The sequence below is a fragment of the Hylobates moloch genome, unplaced genomic scaffold, assembly GCF_009828535.3.
Source record: "Hylobates moloch isolate HMO894 unplaced genomic scaffold, HMol_V3 SCAFFOLD_7, whole genome shotgun sequence".
Lineage (NCBI taxonomy): Eukaryota > Metazoa > Chordata > Mammalia > Primates > Hylobatidae > Hylobates > Hylobates moloch.
Genome location: NW_026652282.1, coordinates 16,956,984 through 16,962,983, shown reverse-complemented (window position 1 = coordinate 16,962,983; position 6,000 = coordinate 16,956,984).

The following is a 6,000-nucleotide window of genomic DNA, read 5'->3' as shown; positions in this document are numbered from 1 at the left end:
AAAGCAAAACTCCACTATTTTTCATTGTATGAAATGAAGAAAATTTTTGTATTACTAATTTATTTGTAATTTGCTCAATATTTCCTCACAAGCCCTAACTGAATTTTACAACTTAACACATCTAGGAAACTTGTGAGGAAATATTGAGCAAATTACAAACAAATTAGTAATACAAAAATTGTTAACATTTCATACAATGAAAAATAGTATAAATATATATATTAATATAAGGAGTTGGCTAAGGGGCTTCTACTGGCCAAATCTGGGGCAACTTAAACATTGCAATAATAAATGTTAGTGATAGATTACAACCCAGTTGAATAAAGTAAGCCATAGGTTAATTTATAAATTAATTAATGGGGGAAAAGGGAAAACTCTTTCTTGCAATATAATTCCAACTAATAAACGTAAAAAGAATGAAGGAGTTAGGAATTGATAAGAAATACCATTATATCCTCCATCTGGAGGATTTTGAATAAAGTTTACACAAGGAGGTAAATAATCTTTGGGGAAATGTTCAGTTTTGGTGAAAGTCAAAGATGCATATTAAAATAATAAAGTTTGCTGGGCTCAGTGGCTCACACTTGTAATCCTAGCACTTTGGGAGGCTGAGGCGGGAGGATGGCTTAAGGCCAGGAATTCAAGACTAGCTAGGGCAATATAGCAAGACCCTGTCTCTACAAAAAATAAAAATAAAATCAGATGATTGTAGTGGTGCAAGCCTGTGATTCTAGCTACTCTGGAGGCTGAGGCAAGAGGATCTCTTGAGCCCAGGAGTTTGAGGTTGCAGTGAGCTGTGATCACACCACTGTACTCCAGCCTGGGTGACAGAGTGAGATGAATGCATGTTATTTCATATGATGGCAGCATAAATTGGAAAGCCATTATTGCTGCTACATTAACCTGAGGAAATAGCTTCAAAAAAAGGATTCGTAGGCTTGAAAATTCTTGTTGCAACATTATTTACAATAGCAAGAAGTTAGAAATCACATACACACTGGAAAACTAGAGGAATTGTGACCAGGCATAGTGGCTCATTCCTATAATTTCAGCACTTTGGGAGGCTGAGGTGGGAGGATTGCCTGAGCCCAGGAGTTCAAGACCAGCCTGGGCAGCATAGTGAGACCTCATCTCTACAAAAAATAGAATAATTAGCCAGGCTTGGTGGCATGTGCCTCTAGTCCCAGCTGACTGCGGGGGCTGAAGCAGGAGGATCGCTTGAATCTTCAAGGTTACAGTGAGCTTTGATTACACCACTGTACTCCACCCTGGGTAGAGGGAGATCCTGTCCCCAAAAAAAAATTTTTTTAATAAGGAAAAATAGAGGAATGTTATAAAATTATGGTTTACCACTTAATAGGATATTATTAAAATAAAGTATCTTAAATGTAATTACAAAAATGAATGTAGTGAAAATTAGAACAAATTGAGCTACAAGTATGTAAAATTGTATAGATAATAGCTATAAAAGAGATCATAGAAAAGTGAAAATATTTGACTTATTGGAATTTTAAACTGCTGAATAATTCTGAATGTGTTCTTAAATTTTTATATTTATCAAAAGAATATCTGTAGAGTCTTATCATATAACATAGCTATGCTTTGCCCACCCTCCTGCCTATCCTAATTCTTGAACCCCAGAGACAATGACTTTCATCTCTTTAGCTGCTGCCATTTACATTTATATTCAACACTTTTATATTGCAATTCTTTGTTTTCATTTGGAGACATAATCTATTGCCTTTCTGACATGGAAGACTAAGATTCAGTTCTCTCATGCTGCCACCCACTCACAGTTTCCCTTTTCACATCTTCCCAATAATGTTTTCATTGTTACAGCTTTATAAGACTTGTTCCTAGCTGAACGAAATAGTATACTAGAGTCACATTTCCTTCACTTCTTTTCTGTATTCAGTCTCTTTTCATAAATTCTGTACCTACCTTTTTCTCAGTTTACTTTTTAGTTTTGATGGAACTCATCTTCTCATAGCTACCTCAGAATGTGTAAATGGATACTAAATTTTTTGTGACCCTCCATGTCTGGAAATGGCTTTATTCTACCACCTCTCACTTAGTTTATAATTTGGCTGAGTATAAAATTCTAGATCAGAAAGAATTTTCCACCAGATATTTGAAGGTATTGCTTCCATTGTCTTCTAGTTTCCTGTGTTACAGTGGTGAAGTTAATTGCTGGTCTCACTCCCAGTCCTTTGTGTGTAAGCTGCTTTTCCTCTTTGGAAGTCTTTAGAATCTACTCTTTATTCCTGGTGTTCTGAAATTTATATAGTGGTATTCTTGAGTGTGGGTTTCTAAAACTATATCATATCATATATGAGGTGTGGTCTCTTTCAACCTAAAAACTGCTTTCTTCAGTCTTGGGAAAGTTTTTGTCATTTATTCTACATTTGTAAGTGCTACTCTCTGGAATATGTTAGTTAAACCTCCTGAATTGTTCCATAATTTTCTTTATTTTTCCACCTTCTATCTTCCATTTTTTCTATTTTCTGTGAAATTTCTTTAACCATCTTCCAACTCTTCTATTGACCTTTTTGTTTCTGCCATCGCTTTTCATTTCCTAGATTTTCTTGTTCTCTGATTATTTCATTAAAACATTTTTTAATTACGGAAAGTGTCAAACCTTTAAGAAAGAGACAGAAGAATATAGTGAACCCCCATACCCTTCTCCCTGCTTCAACATTTATCAACTCATGGCCAACCTTTTTTCATCAGTGTTCTCCTTCTTCTCCTCTTGATATTTTGAATGAAATCCCAGACACTGTAGAATGTCTTTCATAAATATTTTAGTATATATCTCTAAAAGGTAGACTCCTGGCTGGGTACAGTGGCTCATGCCTGTAATCTCAGCACTTTGGGAGGCCGAGGCGGGTGGATCATGAGGTCAGGAGTTTGAGACCAGCCTGGCCAACATGGTGAAACCCCGTCTCTACTAAAAATACAAAAATTAGCTGGGCGTGGTGGCGGGCACCTATAATCCCAGCTACTCGGGAGGCTGAGACAGGAGAATCGTTTGAACCCGGGAGGCGGAGGTTGCAGTGAGTTGAGATTACACCAATGCACTCCAGCCTGGGCGACAGGGCAAGACTCCATCTCAAAAAAAAGATAGACTCCTAAAAGAGATAATTCAACTGTATTATCATACCTTAAAAACGAGCATAAAGATATCCAGTCTTTGTTCAAATTGCTAGTTGTCCCTACTATTAAAATTTATGTTTCTTTATGCAGTCTGTTTAAATTAGGATTCATACATAGAAGGTCTCAACTTTGCAATTGGTTGATAATGTTTTTAAGTCTTTTCATCTATGAACTCTTTCTCCATTTCTTATCTTTTCCTTGTAGTTTATTTGTTGAGGATACTTGTTCCTTCCTCCACCCCACCACCCTTTTTAAACAAGAACAAGAAGCTTTAAAAAGGGTGAGGTGCCATATTATCTTTGCTCCCTCAGTGGACATAAATTACAAGATTGAGTTGTGTTGTGTTGTGTTTAAGTTATGTTCTGTTCCTCACATTGTCTCTGTTTCCTTTTATTCCATTTTTCTGTTTATTTTGATGTTTTTCATGTTTAGAGCCTTTCTCCAAATGCCTGGGGATCTTTTGCTATCTTTTCCTTAAGAGTCAGGTGCTAGAAAGCTGATTGGAAAGATTTTAATGACAAGAATTTGCTTATTTTTCATTGGCTTCCTTTCCTTAGGCTTAGATTTTTAGCTTTCTCTGGTCTGCTTTGTTAGTTACCACTTGCCCATCTTCTACTATTGCTTCCTGTCCTTGTGAGTTTATGCAGTTTTTCCATTATTGTCATTTCCATGGGGTTTTGGAAGAATGTAGAGAGTAAAATATCCATGTTTAACCAGAAGTCTCTTCCCATTTTAAAGTTCCTATTAATACGATAAATGGGGTCAAATAGAAGTCAATAACATTAGATAAAGTTAATGGGGACTTCTGTCCTATTAAAGTGGTCTGTTTGTTTAACAGGTTCTGTAGACTGCTTAAAAAGGTTTCTTAATGCATAGTCCTAGGAGCATAAACAACATTTCTTCTTCTTCATTCTCATGGTCAGTCAAGAAGGGCTTAAATCTAATAACTACTCTAGAAGAAAAAATATTTCAGAGGAATCCAGTTGCTTTGCCAGCATGAGTCATTATTAACCAGTTCTATGTTGGGATTAGAAGTTGGCCTATATAAAACATGCCTTCTTCTGAATTAGTATATACTAATCAAAATTCCTCATGATAGGATGATTTAGAATTGTCATTAGGTCTTTACATAAGCAAAAGAAACGAGATTAGAATTATGACACAGGCCTACCTCAGACAAAATGAAGGAATTCTTTAGTGAAGGACTCTCACTGCTCATTTTCAGTTAAACAAGGTCTCATCAATGTTACATATAAGGAAATGTTGAAGAGAAAACTATCTCACAAGAAAATCATCTTGGTTCTAATCCTTCATTTTATAGAGGAGGAAACAGGAAATCCCTGAGCAATGAAATGATTTGACCAAGGTAGTTATGAGTTCATCTAGTTATTAGTATAGCCACTAAACTGTAGTTCTTGACTCCCAAATAATTGTTCTTTTCATTGTGGTAAAATAAGAGAAGAGGGGTATACAGTTCATTTATTGGTGGATATCTTTGCTGCTTACTGAGCAGAGGAGGTATTTTTAAGTGATAAGCCTTGTATACTTATTGAAAGAGGTAGGACTTTGGAATCCACCTTTAAGGTGATAGGTGATAGGAACTAATCCAAAATTGTACGGTAATAATGAGAAAAGGACAGATTTAGGCTAGACTAGAACAGAAATATCAGAAGGTATTGGTGATGAACTTCACTCACATAAAAAGTACAAAGGGCATATCAGGCTGGGCGTGGTGGCCCATGCCTGTAATCCCAGCACTTAGGGAGGCCGAGACGGGCGGATCACCTGAGGTCAGAAGTTTGAGACCAGCCTGGCCAACATGGCGAAACCCCGTCTCTACTACAAATACAAAAATTAGCCAGGTATGGTAGCACAAGCTTGTAATCCCAGCTGCTCAGGAGGCTGAGGCAGAAGAATCACTTGAACCCAGGAGGGGGAGGTTGCAGTGAGCCGAGGTCGCACCACTGCACTCCAGCCAGGGCGACAGCGATACCCTATCTCAAAAAAAGGGGGGCATATCAGATATAACAAGGAAGATACCAGAGTTGTAGCGATCGGGCAAGGTAATGAAATCAGAGATTGCTATTGAATTTGATATACTAACTGGACAGGTCAGTTAAAAGAGCTGCGTAAACATCAAGAGCAATTGATTCCTATTTCTGATTTGCCCATTTTCAGTCAGTGGTATGAAAATCTCCCAGTTGGGGATAGCAAACTGGTAGAATGGAAAAAATAGGGCATTTTTTAGCTGCTTTGTTTATTTTCCCCAGAGGTCTTATTTCTATATTTTAAATATCTGCAGTCGCCCTAAACTGAAAATAAAACCAACTCAACTTTCTCCCTCCTCCAAAGATTATCCTATTCTTTCCATTTTCATGTTTCATGTAACCATTCAGAGTACTTAGAATGTATTATAATCATTTATTTACCTGTCCGTCCTTCCCACTGGATCTTGAGCTTCTTGAAGATTATCTTATTTGTATGTATATCCCTAGTGCATTGCACATACACTTTGCTCAGGAAATATTTGGTTGCTGAGAAAGAGCTTTGCTCACAGGGTCAAATATAAATTCATCTTGGCATTCCAACTTCTCAAGAATCTGGATCCTCCCCATTTCACCTTGGCGCAGTAGTAAATCTCATTTAGTTCCTTCCTGTTCGTCATTCATGCCTTCACATCTTTGCTTGCACTGGGTACTCCATGCTTGGACTCTTGTTTTCTAGGGCCTATCCTTCCTACCCATCTAAATTCCACTCCAAAACTCTTAAAGCTTGCGCCCTGACCCTACATCTTTCTTCTAGCCTTCCTATGCAAGTAAGACTGATCTTGCCCTTCTCTGAATCCTG